Below are 22,160 nucleotides of genomic sequence, written 5' to 3' on the forward strand. Positions count from 1 at the left end.
CTTTGCCTTCTGCCATGAATAAAAGCTCTCTGAGGCTTCCCCAGAAGCAGATGCCACTATGCTTCCTGTACAGCCTATGGAACTGTGAGCCAATTAAACCTCTTTTCCTTATGAATTATCCAGTCTTAGGTATTTCTTTGTAACAGTGTGAGGATGAGCTAATACAGTTTCCTACACTGTAACCTAAGGCAATGCTTTGCACAAAGGGATGAACCGGATTGCTTAGTAATTAAAACACAAATACAAACCACAAGCATATCCATTCATGAATTGGGGGACAGCTTTTATTTGATTCTGAGTTCTGATACCTGCTGCTTTGCTTTGTTAAAAATGTGCTAGTTCTCATTCAGCTTCCTATCAGTCATACCACCAACCAACATGTATAACATGTACAATCTGCCAGGTCAGGAGGAAACTTATGGATACAAGAAATGTCCCTCCCTTCTAGGAAATGATAATCTGCTTTGGGAGAGAAGGCAGGTACTTTTTGGCAAAAGTGACATAATAAAATAATCAAAAAAAGATGGATTTTTTTTCTTTTTTGAGATGGAGTCTCGCTCTGTCACCCAGGCTGGAGTGCAGTGGCGCGATCTCGGCTCACTGCAACATCTGCCTCCCAGGTTCAAGCGATTCTCCTGTCTCAGGCTCCCGAGTAGCTGGGACTACAGGCACCCACCACCACGCCCGGCTAATATTTTGTATTAGTAGAGACGGGGTTTCACTGTGTTAGCCAGGATGGTCTCGATCTCCTGACCTTGTGATCCGCCTGCTTCGGCCTCCCAAAGTGCTGGGATTACAAACGTGAGCCACTGCACCAGGCGAAAAGATGGATTTTTTAAAAAAGGTGTTAGGATAATCAGGTCCCCACCTGCAAGAAAGTAAAGTTAGAAGCCCACCTCAGACCATGCATACCAGCACAAAAATGCCAAATGGCTTAAAGATATAAATGTTAAAACAAGTCTAGAAAGGTATTAAAAGAAAATATAGAAAATACAGCACCAGCAAAAATTTCCCTACACAAGATGTAAAAGCCAGAAGTCATAAAGGAAAAGGTTGATAAATTAGAATAGATAAAAATGTAAAACTTCTGTATAGTATAAGACACAAAGAATGAATTTAAAGACATACAATGAAGGTTAGGAAGATGAAGATGTTTTGGCGATGAGTGGTGGTTACACATCAGTATTAATGTACTTAATGTTACTGAACTGTACACTTAAAATGATGAAAATGGTAACTTTTATGTTATGTGTACTTCATCACATAAAAAAAGACATGAAATGAATCGGGGAAAATATTTGCTACATAACTAAGAATGAAGGCCCTTAATAAAATCTGTAAAACTATACACACTTTTAGGAATGAATCAACAAATAATTTCTATGAATTAGAAAAAAGTGACAATCCAACTAAAAAATGAATAAGGGATATAAGCAATGTGTTTCACAGAAAAAATAAAAATTGACAATGAAGTTATGAAAAAATGTTCAATCTCCTTAGAAATTGCACAAAACAAACTTAAACAATGAGACATTACCCCTAAGATTAGTAAATGTTAAAGAAAAATAATAATTGGTGAGGGTGTGGGGAAGTGGGCACTTAAACCTACGTTTGGAAATATAAATTGGTGCAACCTTATAGGGAGAGCAATTTCACAACATTTTTCAAAGACTTAAATGCACAACCCTATGGCAGAGCAATTTATTCCTCTTCCAGGATTTTTTTTCCTTCAAAAACAGTGATGTGGATGAAAAACACATGTTCACTACTGCACAGGGTATAACAGCTGAAAACTGGAAACGATAATACTCACATTCCCTTCAATAGGGGAATGGTTAAATAAATTTTACAAGCTATCTGATAGATACTAGGCATGAGCTAAAAGTTAGGGTCCACTTAGAGATGGAAAGCACACCAGTAATTTGAAAGGGAAAATGTAATATGAAGAATTATTAACTAGTAAAAGAAGGCTAACTGCTAAAGGTACAAGAGCACTCAAGCTGTCTGCAGTCAGCAAGCCCCGGCTGGTGAGCAGAAAGCTGCCCGCTGGGAGGCTGCCAAAGTTCCCTGAAGGTGAGCACCACTGGTTCTACAAGCTGCTGGCAGTCATGGCGTTAAGAGCAGGAAGAGAAGCACCAGAACCCGGAAGAGAAATCCAGTCCTCTGCTAGGCCTTGCACCGTCCCTCTGGCGCCCTCTACTGACAAAGCCAGTAAAATTGTGCCGCTGGCAAAGGAGATCTTTTTATGGGATGTAGCTTGGTGTCACCAAACAGAACAGAGTGGAATTGGAGCTCAGATGCAACACAATGATTGATACTGGCACAGTATACTTACCCTGCTTTTGTAAACAAAATGGTATATGTGATGTCTCTCTCTCTCTGTATATAAAACAATATTTGTTTCTACTTATTATGTATTTATGTCTTTACTCTGCATGCCAGGAGCTAAGTATTTTGCATGTATTAACTCATTTTGTTCTCATAATAACCTTCACATGCAGGAATCATTATAGCTACTTTATGAATGAGCCGAGGAAGGCACTGAGACGTTAAGTAACTTGCCCAAGGTCACGCAGCTAGTAAGTGGCAGAGCAAGAATTACTATGGCTTTATAAGCCTAGAAAAAAGTCTGAAAGAATCAAAATGTTAACAGCGGGGACCTCAAGGAAGCATTGAAGAGGCCATGGGAGAAGTTTTCACTTTGTAAAAAAATCAGTCCTTCAAATAAATAAATACAGTGAGGCTTCCCCAGAAGCGGATGTCACTATGCTTCCTGTACAGCCTGTGGAACTGTGAGCCAGTTAAACCTCTTTTCTTTATAAATTATCCAGTCTTAGGTATTTCTTTATAACAGTGCTAGGATGAGCTGATACAGTTTCCTACACTGTAACCTAAGGCAATGCTTTGCACAAAGGGATGAGCCAGATTGCTTAGTAATTAAAACGCAAATACAAACCACAAGCATATCCATTCATGAATTGGGGGGCTGCTTTGTGTGCATAGATAAGGTATATTTTTTTAAAAAATTATTTTTCCAAGAAGAAAATAAACCAGTTAATAAACGACAACTCACAGTGCCAGGAAGTGAGAAACAAGTGTGTGATAAACGGTGGAGAATGGGAGCACTCTCCGCAGTGGGCGGGAGGAGACGGGGAGGGCGTTCCCTGGGGAGTGGCAGTGGTTGGAGCAAAGGTTTGGAGGAGGTAAGTCATGTGCTCTGAGTTTTTGGTTTCTGTTTCACCTTGTGTCTGAGCTGGTCTGAAGGCTGGTTGTTCAGACTGAGCTTCCTGCCTGCCTGTACCCCGCCAACAGCTTCAGAAGAAGGTGACTGGTGGCTGCCTGAGGAATACCAGTGGGCAAGAGAATTAGCATTTCTGGAGCATCTGCTGTCTGTGAGATTAAGCACTATGTATATTGCTTTATTCACTCCCCACAGCAACCTTACCAAGCAGTTCTTTTCCACGTGAAAAGATGGAGGCTGGGTGGAGCAAAAGGAGGTGTTTAGAGTCCTCAGCAAGTGAGAGGCAGAGCTGGGATTTGAATCCAGATCTGCCTGATACTGAAGTCTAGGCCGGTTCTACCTCTCCAGACTGCTTTCCAGGGAGTAGAAGACAGATATTTTACCTTAGCTGGCTGCTTCTAGAAGTCTGACCCTGCTGGCTCAAAACGACTTTAGTTCCTTGCCCAGAGGCTGTGGGCTGCGGGTCAAGACATCAGTAGAAGGAGGGCCCAGCCAGAGAGGCTGACATGGGCTTCTACTCACCGTCATTTCTCCTTCCTTCCAGGAGCAGCCCCTGGGTGCGTCCACTTTCTGGGCACGTGAGGTTGGGCCTTGGCCGCCTGAGCCCTTGAGTTGGTCACTTGAACCTTGGGAATATTGAGGTAAGCCTGGAATTTCCAGAGGAGATTTGGGGGAAAGAGAAGTGGTGAACGCTATTACTGTTCCCTATCTAGACACCAGTGGGCCGAGTGGAGCAGATGCCAGTTGGGACCTTCCTGCCCTCTCTTTGGTTATTAATCCATTATTGTTCCCTGTACACTGGTATGAGTGGATGGGGGAAGTATTTAGCCAAGTTTTTGAGACCTGTACTCTGAGCTAAAATGCATTGTCTTCCTATAGTGCGGGACCCCACAACTGTGGAGGAGCCGCAGGGGATACTGGGTAGTACGCAGACATTATGCACTAAACGACAATGGCTCACATAGTGAAAAGTTATTCTTTTTTATTTTTTTTTTGAGAGGGAGTCTTGCTCTGTCGCCTAGCCTGGAGTGCAGTGGCGCGATCTCAGCTCACTGCAATCTCCGCCTCCCGGGTTCAGGTGATTCTCGTGTCTCAGCCTCCTGAGTAGCTGGGATTACAGGCACCTGCTTCCATGCCTGGCTAATTTTTTTTTTTTTTTTTTTGTATTTTTAGTAGAGATGGGGGGGGGGTCTCACCATGTTGGCCAGGCTGGTCTCAAACTTCTGGCCCCAAGTGATCTACCCACCTTGGCCTCCCAAAGTGCTGGGATTACAGGCGTGAGCCACTGCACCCGGCTGATTTCACATTTTTAGATAATATGACCACATTATAAAAATTTTTGTATTTTTATATAATGTGACCACTAGATGAAAGCAATATACTTAGGATTTTATTTCTTGGTTAAGTTCCTACTTATTATGAATTTACTCTGCATGCCAGGAGTTCTAAGAATTTGCATGTATTAACTCTTTTGATTCTCATAATAACCTTCACATGCAGGAGTCACTATTACAGTGACTGTATGAATGAGGAAAGAAAGGCACTAACATAATTGATTTTATGTTACTTAGGTCAAGATTTTATGTTATTTAGGTCAAGGTTAATTGTGTTGTTCAAATCTTGTATAACTCTACCGCTTGTCTGTCTTTCTTACCCATTATCGAGAAGGGAACATAAAAATCTTACACTATGACTGTAGATTGTCAATTTCTCATTTTAAATTAGGATCATTTTTCCTTTATGTCTGCCTTATGTGATATTAGTATAATGATATCAGTTGGTACATCTTTTTCCATCCTTATACTTTCAGTGTTTCGGTGTTCTTATACTTGAAATGTGTCTGCCGTAAGTGGTGTATTGTTCAAGTTTTTCTTTTATTATAGAAAAATGTATTCTGGAAGGTACTTTTCTTAAAATTACAGTATTTAGTCCATTTTCATTTAATGTAATTGTCAATATAATTGGGCTAAAATCTACTATATTTCCAGTTGTTTTTTATTTGTGACGTCAATTCACTTTTCTCTACTTTCTTGATTTCTTTTAGACTAATTAAGTGATTTTAGAAAGTTCACCTTACTCCTTTATTAGCTTGTTAATTATGCATGCTTTTAGTATTCTCTTAGTAATTGCACTTGAGTTGTACTACCTAATAGTGCAGCCACATGTTGTTTAAAACAGCTTTACTGAGATATGATTGATATACAACAAATGGCATATAAAGTATATAATTTGATAAATTTTGACATATGTATGACATATATGACAGTCATATAGACACACTCATATATATATTCATGTGCCATTTCAGTCAATGACTGACCACATATATGATGGTGGTCTCATAAGATTATAATACTGTATTTTTACTGTACCATTTCTATGTTTAGACATATTTAGATATGCAAATACTTACTATTGTGTTACAATTGCCTACAATATTCAATACAGTAACATGCTTTGTAGGTCTGCATCTTAGGAGTAATAGTCTAGACCATATAGCCTAGGTGTGTAGTAGGCTATACCATCTAGGTTTTGCATAAGTACATTCTATGATGTTGGCATAATGACGAAATCACTGACGATGCTTTTCTCGGAACTTATGCTTGTCATTAAGTGAAGTATGGCTGTATATATTATGGGTGGAACTATCACTGCAGTCAGGATAGTGAACATATATATTACCTCCAAAATATTTCGTATGCCCTCTTGAATCCTGTCCTCCGGCCCCTCCCCACCCCTGCTCCTTTTAGGCATTTAGTTCTGTAAATTTTCTCCTAGCCTTGCTTTAGTGGCATCCCATGCATTTTGATATTTTGTTTTGATTTTATTTTAATTCAATACTACATAATTTCCTTTTGATTTCTTTTTTGACCCATGGATTATTTAGAGTTGTGTTATTTCATTTCCAAATATTTGGGGATTTTCCAGACATGTTTCTGTTGTCCAGGCCAATAACAAATTCCTGACACCATGAAGTCAAAGATCTAACTCCCCAGGGGGAGGGTTATGCCCAAGAACCATCGGTATTTTGTGTTAGTGGTCATTGCCAGAGTGAATTCCACAGTGTTTGTGATAAACCCTAATAATTCCACCAGAGGGCAGCAAGCCAACATGAAAATTCTATTAAAAAGTCTTTTTTTAGAGACAAGAGTTTGGCTCTGTCGCCCAGGCTGGAGTACAGTGGTGTGACCTCGGCTTACTGAACCCTTGCCCCACCGCAGACTCAACCTCCCAGGCTCAAGCGATTCTCCCACTTCAGCTCCCCATCTGCGAGTAGCTGGACTATAGGTGCGCACCACCGCACCTAGTTAATTTTTGCATTTTTTGTAGAGATGGAGTTTCATCATGTTTCCCAGGCTTGTCTTGACCTCCTGGGCTCAAGCTATCCATCTGCCTCGGCTGCCCAAAGTGCTGAGATGACAGGCGTGAGCCACTGTGCCTGGCCAGACAGAAGTTTTCAAGTAAAGAATAAATTTAGCTGAAGAGCAGTGTCAAATTATTTCTATCCCCACCCTCCTGAATTAAATCTTCATAGTCTCTGATTCTCTTTGTCATATTCTTAACTATTTGGATTCTTTTCAGTGCGTCTGTGTTTGTTCCTTTTCCCCAGTATGACCCCTTTCTATTTTTTTTTTTTTTTTTTTTCTGAGACAGAGTCTTGCTGTGTCACCCAGGCTGGAGTGCAGTGGCGCGTTCTTGGCTCACTGCAACCTCCGCCTCCCAGGTTCAAAAGATTCTCCCACCTCAGCCTCTGAGTAGCTGGGATTACAGATGCCTGCCACCTTGCCCAGATAATTTTTGTATTTTTAGTAGAGATGGGGTTTCAACATATTGGCCAGGCTGGTCTCAAACTTTTGACCTCAAGTGATCTGCCCGCCTCGGCTTCCCAAAGTACTGGGATTACAGGCATGAGCCACCTTGTCCAGACCCTTTTCTCTATCTTTATGAAAACATCTCTCCAGCAGATCTTCAGAGTAAAAAAAAAAAAAAAGAAAAGAAAAGAAAAAAGAAAAAGAAAAGAAAACATCCAGCAAGGTCCCGGGGGAAAAATAGAAAATTAGAAGACTGGAGTGAGTCATGTTGATTTTCTGATGTAAAATTTGTATCGAAACCTTACATAAATACTGAAGAATTCACAAGTTGTAAATGTACAGCTTGGTGACTGATTTTGATATCCAGACAGTTTTTTTCCCACTTGCACACACTCCCCGCAAGAATGCATGCTGGTTTGTAAAGTCATTAATTTACTGGTGCATCAGTGGATGGCTCTGTGTCTTCTGGCTTTATCTTGGCCCAGAAAGACAGGAATTAACGTTGAGCCTAGTAGTCTTTGGCCTTTGTGCCAAAGCAGTCTGTGGGCCAGCCTTGTGTAGTGATCAAGCAGTACGTTTAGATGTCAGGCATGACACGGGTTAAAAAGCCAGCTAGGGGAAAAATGGGAAGTGGCATTTTGCAGTCTCATCAAACAATCTTGATATAAACTTAGAGAACAACCTCTTGGCAAATGGAGAGCAGCTGTAGGTTTCTGACTGAATGTGCAAGAAGAACGTGAATGAAAGAGGTATACTAGGTGGCAGCAGTCAGGGTAGACTTCCTGGAGGAAGTGGACAGTGTTGTGTGGATTCACACTTTGGAGATATCAAAGAGGAAGAGTATTCCAAGTGGGGGTAACAAATAACAAGGGAGGCAAAAAAGAAAAGTATGAGGGAACAACAGGATGTCGTCAGGAAACTAAGGCTGAGCTGAAATCCAGATGACCCAGAGAAGCCTTGAGAAGGCTTGTGGCATCTTGTGGGGCAAGTGGGGAACTTGCTCTGTTTGAGAGAATATGCCTGGAATATATGGGATATCATTTAAATTTTCTAAAGGTTATCTACAAGATAATTTCAGAGAATATTCGCTCCCACCTCAGCGTAGGAAACAATGAAACACTGAAACATTTATTTATTTATTTTCCTTGCTTTTCTTTTTTCTTTCTTTCTTTTTTCTTGAGATGGAGTCTTACTCTGTCACTCAGGCTGGAGTGCAGTGGCGTAATCTTGGCTCACTGCAACCTCCGCCTCCTGGGTTCAAGCAATTCTCCTGCCTCAGCCTCCCGAGTAGCTGGGAGAATAGGCATGTGCCGCTATGCCCGGCTAATTTTTTGTATTTTTAGTAGAGACGGGGTTTCATCATGTTGGCCAGACTGGTCTTGAACTCCTGGCCTCAAGTAATCCGCCCGCTTTGGGCTTCAAAAGTGCTGGGATTACAGGTGTGAGCCACCGCACCCAGTCTTTTCCTTACTTTTTAAAAATACATTTGTCTTCAACTATTGGATATCTTCATCTAATTTCTAGTGTTTTTTTTGGTTGTTGTTGGCTTATTTGATTTTTACTTTTTGGTTAATAACAAACCTTTTAAGGAGTTACATAGACTCTTATCAGTTTACTTTTCTAATTTGTTTTCTCCTGAATTCTCAGTTACCTTGGATTGATTGTGCTTTGGGTTCATCTTGCTTTTTCTTAGTGGCTACTTTCAGTTTCCTTCCTCTTCAGTTTGGCAATTTTCTCCCTTTTCAAGCAAGGAGCTCCTCCCTGTTGAGGTGTCAGGGGTGGCGGGCAATCCTTACCCGGATCCTCCCACAGCTTGCTCTCTGGAAGCTCACACTGCACCGTAATTATGAAACTTTTGATATTGTCCCTGTTGGCTTCTGATGCAAGCTGGGACAGCATTTGTCTGTTGATAAGTGAAACCAAGTTCCTGAGATCTGGCTCTCTTTTGCCCTTCTATCCAATACCAGCAAGGCCCTAGTTTCAGAGCATTTTGGGGACTTACGATCCCTTCTAGTTACCTCTGCATCTGTGCCCCTTTTCCCCTCAAATTAGTTCATAGAGATTTTTGAAGCACCCATGTTACTCAAATAGGCCCATTTTTAGCATGTGGGAGGTAAGGCCTAGATGTGAATCCCTCATAAGCCAGGCAGATCAAACTGTGTGTATGCATGCAGATTTGGCCCAGGAACACTCTTCTCCTTCAGGGCCCATTGTCTGCAAGGACAGAAAAGAATTCTTAAGGCCATTCACTATCTCACATTTTCTGTTATTTTTCTGTCTTTTCCTTTTCCCCCTACCCACAGAGAAACATTAGAGTCATTGCCCTTTAGAAGAGCAGAACTATGATGCCTCCTGTCAGGGATGGAACGAGGCATTCCATGCAGATGACAACCCAAAGAGAGCAGGAGTGGCTCTATTTATATCAGACAAAATCGACTTTAAGTCAAAAACTGTCACAAGAGACATTAAAGTATATTATATAATGAAAAAAGCATCAATCCACCATGAAGATATAACAATTATAAATATATGCACTCAATATCAGAGCACCTAAATATATGAAACAAACAATGACAGAACTGAAGGGAGAAATAGCCAGCCATACAAAAATAGTAGGAGACTTCAACACTGTACTTTAAATAATGGGTAGAACATTCAGACAGAAGATTAATAAGGAAACAGGGGACTTAAACAACATTATAGACCAAATGGACCGAACAGAAATACACAGAACGTTCCACCCTACAGCAGCAGAACACACATTCTCCTCAAATGCACATGGAACTTTCTCCAAGGTAGATCACATGTTGGGTCACAAAACAAGTCTTTGCAAATTTAAGAGACTGAAATCATACCATGTATCTTTTCTGACCATGATGGAATGAAACTAAAAATCAAAGGCAGAAGAAAAAATAGAAAGTTCACAAATATGTGGAAATTAAACAACACACTCTTGAACAACAATTAGGCCATAAAAATAAAAAAGAAATTAGGAAATATCTTGAGATAAATGAAAAGAAAAACACAACATACCCAAACTTACAGGATAAAAGCAGTACTAAGCAAAGAAGTACTAAGAGGGACTTTATTGCAATACACATCTGCAGTGAAAAAGAAGAAAGATCTCAAGTAAATAGTCTAACTTTGTGCCTCAAGGAGAGGAGAAGAAGATGAAGAAGAAGAGGAACTAAGCCTAAAATTAGTGAAGAAAATAACAAAGATTAGAGTAGGAACTAAGAAAATACAGAATAGAAAAGCAATAGTAAAAAAATCAACAAATTTTTTGAAAAGAATAACAAAAGAATTGGTTTTTTGAAAAGATAAACAAAATCAACAAATCCTTAGTTAGGCTAAGTAAGAAAGAAAGAAGACTCAAATAAACAATATCAGAAATGAAAGAGGAGACATTACAACTGATGCCACAGAAATAAAAAGGATCATGAGGCTATAATGAAAAATTCTATTCCAACAAACTGGATAATCTAGAAGAAATGAATAAATTCATAAAACCTTCCAATCTACGATGACTGAATCATGAAGAAATACAAAGTCTGAACAGACTTATAACTAATGTGGAGGTTTAGTCAATAATCAAAAATGTTCCCCAAACGAAGAAGTCCAGGACCAGATGGCTTCACAGGTGAATTCTTCCAAACATCTCAAGAAGAATTAATGCCAGTTCTTCTTAAACTATTTTTAAAAATTGAAGAAGAGGGCACACTTCCAAATTTATTTTATGTAGCCAACATTATCCCGATACCAAAGCCAAACAAAGACACCACAAGAAAAGAAAACTGCAGATCAATATCTCTGATGAATATACATATAAAACTCATAACAAAATACTAGCAAATCAAATTCAACAGCACATTTAAATGATTGTATATCATGACCGAGTGGGATTTATCCCTAGGATGCAAGTATGGATCAACATACAAAAATAAATCAGTGTGAAATGGCATATTAACAGGGTAAAGATATAAAGATAACATGATCATCTCAATAGATGCAGAGAAAGCATTTGACAAAATTCAATACCCTTTCATGATTAAAAAATTTTTCAACAAACTGGAAATAGAGTCTCAACATCATCAAGACCATATATAAGAAAATTTTCACTGTTGAGTATCATATTAGATGTGAGCTTTTCATATATGGGATTCATAATATGTTTCAAATATATTACAAAGCTATAGTAATTGAAACAGCATGGGAATAGCATAAAGACAAACACATAGGCCATCAGAAGAGAAGAGAGAGCTCAGAAAATAAATCCATGCATATACAGTGCCTTAGTCCATTCAGCCTGCTAAAACAAAATACCATAGACTGGTGGCTTATAAAACACAGAAATTTATTTTTCACAGTTCCGGAGGCTAGGAAATTCAAGATCAAGTAGCTAGCAGATTTGCTATCTAGTGAGGGCCTGCTTCTTGGTTCATAAATGGCCATCTTCTCCATGTGTCCTCATGGAATTAGGGTGATGGAGCGCTCTGGGATTTCTTTTATAAGGCACTAGTCCCATTCATAAGTGCTCTACCTTCATGACCTAATCACCTCCCAAAGGTCCCATCTCCAAATACCAACACATAGGGGATTAGGTTTCAACATATGAATTTTAGGGGAAACAAATATTAGTCTATTGCATATACTACCTAAAGCAATCTACAAATTTGGTGTGATCTCTATTAACATCCCAATGGATTTTTTTTTACAGAAAAAAACCTCTGAAGTATAAAAAGGACCACAAATAGCTAAATCAGTTTTGAGGAAGAACAAAGCTAGAAGCACCATACTTCCTGATTTCTAAATATGTTATTCTCCCATGGTCACAGCAGCACTATTTACAGTAGCCAAGATGTGCAAACAACCTAAATATCTAGGATGGGGAAAGAAAATGTGGTATTCACATAAAATGGAATATTATTCACCTTATAAAGGAGGGAAATTCTATAATATGAGACAACATGGATGAATCTTGAAGACATTATGCTAAGTGAAATAAGCCAGTCACCAAAAGACAAATACTGTATGATTCTACTTACATGTGGTATCTAAAGTAGTCAAATTTATAGAATCGAAGAGTGGAATGGTGGTTGCCAGGGGCTGGGGAAGGGGGAAATGAGGAGTTGCCTGTCAACAAGCATAAAGTTTTAGTTAAGCAAGATGAGCAAGTTCTAGAGATCTGCTGTATAACATTTTACCTATAGTCAACAATACTGTATTGTACACTTAAACATTTGCTAAGAGGATAGATCTCACTTAAATGTTCTTACTACAATAAAATATAATTGATAAAGCAATAGAAAAGTATTCCTATACATAAAAAGGTCAATACCTAATTTCCATTTAATTAAAAGCAATGAATAGTCAATTTACACACAAGACAATTTCTGTTTTTGAGGCAGCTATAGGATATAGAAGAGATTTCCCAACTCACTTTGCAAGGTGCACATAGTCTTGAATCCACAAGTATAATGTAAATAATTTACTTTTAAGAAACTCAGACAGAAAAATCCTATAATCATCTCAAAAGATCCTGACATTTCTTTTTGATAATTTAATGCCCCTTTCTGATTTTTGTCAAATACTAGGAAGCTAATAGGTAAGGAAAAGTCCCTAACTTGATAAAAATACCTACCAGATGCCCAAATCAAAAATCATATGAATTAGGAAATTTTGGAGTGCTTCTCATTAAACTCAGGAACGTGTAATATCGTTATTAATGTATTGTTCCACCCTGTTTTGGAGGGCCTGGCCAATTTAACAAGTTAGGTGATTTGATAAGTTAGTTTAATACGCATAACAGCATGGCTGTCCCGAGGCATACAGGAGGCGATGGGCTGAGTTCTGACTGCACCTCCCTCAAGGACCTGCCACGCATGGATTATACACAAAGTCTGCTCAAGTCTGTTGAGGGAGTGAGGGGTCGGGGGGCAGCAATCCCCTGTTTGGCCTGCCAGGTAAAGCCTTTGTAATTGCTAATGGCTGGGCCTGACAGATTACACATAGGATTTTGGCCTGGAGCCCAAATAATTCCTCAACTCCATCCTTTGATTTTTCAGAGCCCAAGCGAGAAACATAGGCTACCCCATCATGGACCTGAATGGGTTGGATTTTGAGGGTCTCTGTTAGGAGCCAGGTTATTAGTCTGCAGTTACAATAAATAGACCATGGTCAGGATCAAGATCACTCCCAGCATCGTGTACAGATTAATATGGTTGGGGTAGCTTAGGTACCAGAAAAATCCATGTTTACAGAAATGTTTGTTTGCAGCATTCAGTGGCACAGGAACAAAATATTTATTTGTGGGGATACATCCAGCATTTTGTCAAGTTCACTGGGGAACTGCCTGGGACAGGCATATCAATGAATTTAGTGACTTGGAAGTCACACAGTCTATTCTGTAGGAGAGAGAGAAGGAAGGTTAGATTCCCACTTCTCCCTCCTCTGTACCCTGGCTCATGGGTTCATAGGCGCTCAGGTTGGGGGAATTTGCCCCAACCACTGTGACATGGGTAAGGGTAGCATCTTCCGACTATCCTCCAGGGAGGTGGGCTGTAATCTGGCCTGGATCCTCTGATGACTAAAAAAAAAAGTTTCTCTTCTGTACATTGATATCCATCCCTTGAAAATAACCAGGCAAAGCAACAAAGCCACTTTATGGAAAACGTTGAATTAGAAGCCTCAAGTTGATAGTGATTATTTTTTGCAGGCAAAAAAATCCATGCTCAGCACCAAAGGGATAACTGATGAAGAGGGTTACTGTCTCTCATGCTTTGTTTTTTAATAGCTAATCTAATCTCTCACCTATCTGAGTCTTTAGAAAGGAATTGAAGGGGATGGGGGGCCCTTGTAGGGTTCCCCAGAGAGACTGAGGCTGTGCAATAAAAGGAAGCAGGTAGACAGTCTGATCAAATATGCAGCGCAAATGATGACTGCCCCTTTGAGGAATGCCACACTGGGACCCCAGACTGTTCCCCTGAGATGCATAGTCCAGGCCGAGGTTCTTTTATTCCCTCTTGTCAGTCACTTAACCCTGTCCTTCAATTGTCTACTAAAACACTCAATCATCCCTGCTGCTTGGGGGCGATAGAGAGCATAGGGCGTCCATCATATATGCCCCATGCTTGGGCCCATTGATGTGTGGCTTGGGCCACAAATCTGGGGCCATTATCAGATGCATTCTATGCCTGGGAATCAACCATCTAAGATCTGAATTGTGTCACTGATTGATTGACCTGACCTCACAAGGAGGTTTTTTATTTGTTTTTTTTTTTTTTTTTTTTGGAGACAGAGTCTCACTCTGTCACCCAGGTTGGAGTGCAGTGGCTCAATCTCACTGCTACTTCCACCTCCCAGGTTCAAGTGATTCTTATGCCTCAGCCTCCCGAGTAGCTGGAATTACAGACACGCACCACCATGCCTGGCTAATTTTTGTATTTTTAGTACAGACAGGGTTTCACCACGTTGGCTAGCCTGGTCTCGAACTCCTAACTTCAAGTGATCCGCCCACCTCGGCCTCCCAAAGTGTTGGGATTACAGGCGTGAGCCACTGTCCCCAGCCATTGGACTTGATAACCATCCGGAGTATCATGAACAAAGCTAGAAATCTGAGTCTGGTTGCAACCTCATCATCTGCTGCTTCCACTTCCTTATCATAGACCCAGGGGACCACCAGTGTAGCCTGCCACGGCTCCAGGTTTGGAGTGAGGCGTAGGTTCCAGGCAGCTCCTGTTGACCCTGCTGCTGCAGGCCAGGTCAGCTGTCCTTGCCCAGGTGTGAATCATGGGCATGTATCTCCCTGCTGGGCTTCCGCTTTGCTGCCCTTTCCTGGCCCTTTGGCCAGAGAGAGCAGGCTTTTCTTTCTGTTGCTTTTCCTTGTTTGTTCTTTTTTTTTTTTTTTTTTTTTTTTTTTTTGAGACGGAGTTTCGCTCTTGTTGCCCAGACTGGAGTGCAATGGTGCAATCTCGGCTCACCGCAACCTCTATCTCCCAGGTTCAAGCAATTCTCCTGCCTCAGCCTCCCGAGTAGCTGGGATTACAGGCATGTGCCACCATGCCCGGCTAATTTTGTATTTTTAGTAGAGACGGGGTTTCTCCATGTTGAGGCTGGTCTCGAACTCCCAACCTCAGGTGATCTGCCTGCCTCGGCCTCCCAAAGTGCTGGGATTACAGGCGTGAGCCACTGGGCCCAGCCATTTGTTCTTTCTAATTTAGGCCTGTTGGTGGTTCTGGATTGCAGGCCTCTTTCATTTTCAGTCTGGCATGTGTGGGAATAAAAAGACAGCCCAGGGCACAAAACAGGGTGTTGTTCCTGCCTCTGGGTCCCCAGCCAGTCTGCCTCTACTTTCCACCTCTCAGGGTTGTGTGATTGTCTGTTGATTTATTCCCAGGGTATTTAGGTGTCCTTAGAGGGGAGAAGCAGGGAAAAGTGAATCTATGCCATCGTGTCTCAGAACTGGAAGTCCACCCCCATCCCCACACACACTAGAATTGCAGAAGAAAAATAAGATGAGAACTTGAGTGAAAAAAACATATTATTATGCAATCATCAAATGTTTGGACAGAAAGTGTTCTTAGACAACCTCTAGTCTAATTTCTCACATTTGGAAATCTGGAAGTTGGACTAAGACCCGAATCGACCACCCTCACCCCCAGTTCAGCTGACTGACTCCCCAGCCTGTATTCTTGCCATTCCACACCAGGGTCTGTCCTGAGGCTTTGAAAAAATGTGAACTGCATGTCCTGCTCAGATCCCAACCCTCCCACACCACTTTGCTAAGAGTCTGTTCTGTCTGCAAAAATCCCAAAAGTTGTGTCAACTGGAACGTAAAATGTTCTTCATTTGACTTTCATTGTTTTTTGGAATTTTGGGGGGCCAGGGAGGAGCAAGAAAGGAGCTGCAATTGCCCTTGGGTAAGATTTGCTTAGAATTTTAGGAAGAAGTTGTCTGGGCACAGTGGCTTACTCCTGTAATCCCAGCACTTTGGGAGGCCGAGGTGGGTGGATCACGAGATCAGGAGTTCAAGACCAGCCTGGCCAAGATGGTGAAACCCTGTCTCTACGAAAAATACAAAAATTAGCTGGGTGCAGTGGCAGGCGCCTGTATTCTGCTAGGGAGCTGAGGCAGGAGAATTGCTTGAGCTGGCGGGGTGGAGGTTGCAGTGAACCAAGATCACACCACTGCACTCCAGCCTGGGCGGCAGAGTGAGACTGTCTGTCTCAAAAAAAAAAAAAAAAAAAAGAAGAAGAATTTTAGGAAGAAATCTATCTGATTCTAGAATTATCTAGGCTGTTGAGGATGTGTGTCTGGTGGCCACTGGGACATCAGGGTGAGACTTTTCTTTTAACTGCATGTATGTGAATTAGGTTGCTTCTGGAGCCTACTGAGAGCTCACTGGGTCCCCATAGCATCCATGCTGAAGGCGCCATCCTTCTGTCTGTGACCTTGACCCTCAGCTCCACATTTCCCCAGGGGCTGCAGGATTTCTCAGAATCCTCATTAGCACAACCTATTTTTTTTTTTTTTTTTTTTTCCTGAAACAGAGCCTCACTCTGTTGCCCAATGCAGTGGTGTGATCTCGGCTCACTGCAACCTCTGCCTCCCAGGTTCAAGTGATTCTCATGCCTCAGCCTCCCAAGTAGCTGGGACTACAAGCGCGTGCCACCATTCCTGGCTAATTCTTGTATTTTTTTTTGAGATGGAGTCTCGCTCTGTTGCCCAGGCTGGAGTGCAGTGGTGCGATCTCGGCTCACTGCAACATCCACCTCCCGGGTTCAAGGGATTCTCCTGCCTCAGCCTCCCGAGTAGCTGGGACTACAGGTGCCTGCCACCACACCTGGCTAATTTTTTGTATTTTTAGTAGAGACAGCGTTTCACTGTTTTAGCCAGGATAGTCTCGATCTCCTGACCTCGTGATCCGCCCGCCTTGGCCTCCCAAAGTGCTGGGATTACAGGCGTGAGCCACTGCGCCCGGCCAACTTTTGTATTTTTAGTAGAGATGGGGGTCTCACTATGTTTGTCAGGCTGGTCTTGGACTCCTGGCCTCAAGTGATCCACCTGCCTCAGCCTCCCAAATTGGTAGGATTACAGGTGTGAGTCACTGTGCCTGGACAGCACCACCTATTAATGAATGACAGCCTTGACTTTTGAGGCTAAAACTTTCCACTTCTTTAGTATAGTAATTAAATCTCTCGCTTTTTCTACTATTTTGGTAATTAAGCAGGTAAAGAAAAATATCCAGAACAATATAATAGGGAGTAGGGCAAGAAAATCCTGAGGAACCACGACCTGTGGGTGGATCGAGTGCAGGGGTCCTTGAGTGTAGCTGGTTGCAGGAAGGCCCCAGCAGAAGGGGGCTTTGATGAGCATCCACCTTGTGTACTGAGTGAATGTCCGTCCAGATGAGGTGCAGATGCAGCTGACAATGGAGGCGACTGTAATGGACTATCCCAAGTAGCAACATCATCAATTTAGGATTTCAGCCTGAGTGAGACTTTCAGTTAATACTCAACTGAAAACAAGATGCAAATTTTCCTTCAGAAATTCGTTGAAAGTGTTTTCACTTTGGTACTATTGATCTATTTAAAGGGCTGAGATGCAGAGGAGACACCATTGTGTAATTTCTAGTGGCCGCTCTTTTTGTCCGTTATCTGTTCACTGTTCTATCCATGCTGTTCTGCCACACCCCTTTTTCACTTACCAACACATGTTGGAGATTGCTCCCTATCATAGCATTTCCTCTCCTATTCTCTAGCCTGGCTCTTCACTCTCTTAATGGTATCATTTTTCTGAAAAGAAGCTCTTAATTCTAAAATGGTCCTGTTGGTGGTTTTTTCCCCTTATGGTCAGCACTTTTTGTGTCTTTTTTGAGTTTTTGTCTACTCCAATATCATAAAGACATTCTCTTAGGATTTCTCATAAAGTTTTACTGCTTCCTTCTTTTTTGAGAGAGTCTTACTCTGTTGCCCAGGCTGGAGTGCAGTGCTGCGATCTTGGCTCACTACAACCTCTGCCTCCTGGGTTCAAGCAATTCTCATGCCTCAGCCTCCTGAGTAGCTGGGACTACAGGTGCCCCCCACCATGCCCAGCTAATTTTTGTATTTTTAGTAGAGGTGGGGTTTTGCCATGTTGGTCAGGCTAGTCTTGAACTCCTGACCTCAGGTGATCCGCCCGCCTTGGCCTCCCAAAGTGCTGGGATTATAGGCGTGAGCCACCACGCCTGGTCAATTGCTTCCTTTTTATATTTAGATTGACTATCCATCTGGATTTGAATTTTGTGTGGGTAGGAAATCAAGGTTCATTTTATTTTTATATGGCTATATTGTTGATCTGTCATTATTTATTATAAAGACGATCCTTTTTTCACTTCACCTCATTGTCACCTTTACCCATGTATCAAGTGAGAATAGAGTGTGAGACTTTAAAAAATTAATAGATTATTTTTTAAGAACAGTTTCAGGTTTAGAGAAAAAACAGAGCAGATTAGCTGGGCATGGTGTTATGCACCTGTAGTCCCAGCTTATTCATATGCTTATTTGCCATCTGCTTATCTTTTTGTGAGGTGTCTGTTCAGACCTCTTGCCCACTTTTCAATCGGGTTGTTTTCTTATTGTTGAGTCTTAACAGATTAGCTTAATCAGATTGGCTTCGGGAGGCTAAGGCGAGAGGATCGCTTGAGCGTGGGAGGCGGAGGTTGCAGTGAGTTGAGATCACACCACTGCACTCTAGCCTAGGTGACAGAGAGAGACCCTGTCTCAGAAAGAAAAAAAAAGAAAGAGCAGAAAGTAGAGAGTTCCCATATACCCTCTGCCTCCTACACTTCTGCCCTCCCCACACTTTCCCGTTATTAACATCTTGCATTAGTGTGGTACATTTGTTACAAGTGATGAACCAATGTTGATATTGTAGGGGAGGACAAATCTGTTTTCCTTCTACCCTTCTAAGTTCATGGCTGACAACCCTATAACAGAAGACAGATTAATAAGAGAAAAGTGCATAAACGTATTTAATATAAGTTTTATGTGACATGGAGGCCTTTATAAGGAAATGAAGACTCCAAGAAGCAGTTACAGTTTGATGTAGGTTTGATAAAGGGTGGACAGTTGTGGAGGATATGATAGAGCAAAGAGTTTGAAGTAAGTGTAGTCTGCTGGCGGAAGCTTATCAAGGCCTGTTTGTTTAGTTAGATTCCTCTCTGTGTCCCTTTGTCTTCACAGATTACCACCAGGTATAGGGAGGGCATCTCTCACCTGAGGGTCTTATGACCTGGCTTCAGGAGAAGGTCAGAAAACCCTTCCTGCACATGCTGCTTTTGCAAATTCCTTCACCTTAAAATATTCAATATGTCATTGTGTTAGTCTGTTCTTGCATTGCTCTAAAGAAATACCTGAGGTTGGGCAATCTATAAAGAAAAGAGTTTTAATTGGCTCATGGTTCCACAGACTGTATAGGAAGCATGATGCTGGTATCTGCTTGGCTTCTGGGGAGGCCTCAGGAAACTTACAATTATGGTGGAAGACAAAGGGGGAGCGAGACATCTCATGTGGCTAGAGCAGGGGAAGCAAGAGAGCGGGGAGGTGCCACATATTTTTAAACAACCAGAATATCATGAGAATTCTATCATGCAAACAGCACTGTGGGGATGGTGCTAAACTATTAGAAACCACCCCCAAGATCCAATCACCTCCCACCAGGCTCCGCCTCCAACATTAGGAATTACAACTGGACATGAGTTTGGGTGAGGACACAAATCCAAACCATGTCAGTCATGGTGCCATATTTTGTGGTAGCATGTCCTGAATCCCATCAATAAATTATTCTGAACTAAAGTTCCATAGTTTCCATTAGGGTTCACTTTTGGTGTACATCCTACTGGTTTTGCCAAATGAATAATGCCATGTAGAACCGTTACAATATTGTACAGAATAATTTCACTCCCCTAAAAATCCCCTGTGCTGAACCTATTCACACTTCCTCCCCTGAGTCCCTGGCAACCACTGTCTCTATAGTTTTAATCAGAATGTCACATAGTTGGAATCATACAGTATGTAGCCTCTCCAGATTGCCTTCTTTCACATAGTAACATTCAATTAAGGCTCTTCCATGCCTTTTCGTGGTTTGATAGCTCATTTCTTTTTATTGCTGAATAATAATCTATGGTATGGATGTGCCACAGTTTATCCATTCATTTATTGAGGGACATCTTGGTTGCTTCCAACTTTTGGCAGTTATGAATTATGAATAAAGCTGGTATAAACATTCATGTGCAGGTTTTTGCATGGACATAAATGTTCAATTTGGGTAAATATCTAGAAACGTGATTGCTGGATCTTGCGGTAAGCATACGCTTTGGCCAGGCGCGGTGGCTCATGACTGTGATCCCAGCACTTTGGGAGGCTGAGGTGGGATCACCTGAGATCAGCAGTTTAAGACCAGCCTGGCTAACACAGTGAAACCTCATCTCTACTAAAAAAAAATACAAAAATTAGCTGGGCGTGGTGGCGTGTGCCTGTAATCCCAGCTACTCAGGAAGCTGAGGCAGGAGAATCGCTTGAACCTGGGAGGTGGAGGTTGCATTGAGCCAAGATGGCGCCACTGCACTCCAGCCTGGGCAATAGAGTGAGACTCTGTGTCAAAAAAAAAAAAAAAGAAAAAAAAATGGCCAGGCGCAGTGGCTCACACCTGTAATCTCAGCACTTTGGGAGGCGGAGGCAGGTGTATTATTTGAAGTCAGGAGTTTAACACCAGCCTGACCAACATGGTGAAACCCTGTCTCTACTAAAAATACAAAAATTAGCTGGGCGTGGTTGTCATGCTGGTAATCCCAGCAACTTGGGAGGCTGAGGCAGGAGAATCGCTTGAACCCAGAGGCAGAGGCTGTAGTGAGCCGAGATCACACTTGCCGTTGCACTCCAGCCTGGGAGACAGAGTGAGACTCTGTTTAAAAAAAAAAAGCTTCATGACAAACTTCCAGACTTTCTTCCAAAGTGTTCGTATGAGTTTTCATTCCCACGAGTAATGAATGAGAGTTCCTGTTACTTCACATCCTTGCCAATGTTTGGTGGTGTCAGTGTTTCGGATTTTAGCAATTTTGGCAAATATGTAGTGGTATCTCACTGTTGTTTTAATTTGCAATTCCCTAATGACATATGATGTTGAACATCTTTTCATATGCTTATTTGCCATCTGTATATGTTTTTGGTGAGGTATCTGTTCAGATCTCTTGCCCACTTTTCAATTGGGTTGTTTGTTTTGTTATTGTTGAGTGTCAAGAGTTCTTTGTATATTTTTGGATAACAGCATGGTTTTTGTTTTTGTTTTTGTTTTTTTTTGAGACAGAGTCTCGCTCTGTCACCAGGCTGTAGTACAGTGGCATGAACTTGGCTCACTGCAACCTCTACCTCCCAAGTTCAAGCAATTCTCCTGCCTCAGCCTCCCGAGTAGCTGGGACTACAGGTGTGCGCCACCATGCCCAGCTAATTTTTGTATTTTTAGTAGAGACAGGCTTTCACCATATTGGCCAGGATGGTCTGGATCACTTGACCTCGTGATCCACCAGTATGGTTGAGTTTTAAGAGTTCTTTGTACGCTTTTGGGTAACGGTCTTTTGTTTTGCAAACATTTTCTCCCAATCTGTGGTTTGTCTCTTCACTCTTAACTGTATCTTTTGAAGGGGGATCTCAAAGAACATCTGGTCCCCCACAACAACATGTCATGTCAGGTGAGAGATGACTCATTTTCTCAGAAACTAGGATTTTGTGTCATATGTTGTAAACCACGAAAAGTTAATTTTATAACCCACCTTCTAGATCTACTGAGAATACGTGGTGTTATCACTAACAGTTTTGAGGAAAGAAATAATTGCCTAATTCATTTTGTAGTGAATGTGTTTTGTTACTACCACAGATACTCTTAAAATCCACTTATTATGGAGGGGGAAAAAAAGGAATTTTCTTTACAGAAAGTGAGGAGTGAAATCTAATGGAGAAAATATCTGTTTCAGGGAATAACCCTCCCAACATCTGATTTTTTTTTGTTTTAGACAGGGGCTCACTCCGTCCCCCAGGCTGGAGTGCAGTGATGCAATCATAGCTCACTGCAGC

General features: G+C 41.6%; 1 protein-coding gene across 3 annotated transcripts in view; it reads left to right on the top strand.

Annotated features, from left to right (window-relative positions):
• The first annotated feature begins 3,196 nt into the window (after positions 1 to 3,196).
• The window catches only part of CASP8 (caspase 8), a 50,928-nt gene continuing 31,964 nt past the window's right edge, over positions 3,197 to 22,160 (top strand). Inside the window, exons 1-2 of one of the 3 annotated variants that reach the window (XM_008974179.4) lie at positions 3,197 to 3,392; positions 3,786 to 3,882. The gene's annotated coding sequence lies outside the window, so the exon portion shown is untranslated. Of the gene's footprint in view, positions 3,393 to 3,439; positions 3,883 to 22,160 lie in introns of those variants that run through there. The other 2 variants (XM_063595535.1, XM_034954798.3) reach the window with 2 other exon arrangements.

Source organism: Pan paniscus, chromosome 13 (genome assembly GCF_029289425.2).
Source record: "Pan paniscus chromosome 13, NHGRI_mPanPan1-v2.0_pri, whole genome shotgun sequence".
Lineage (NCBI taxonomy): Eukaryota > Metazoa > Chordata > Mammalia > Primates > Hominidae > Pan > Pan paniscus.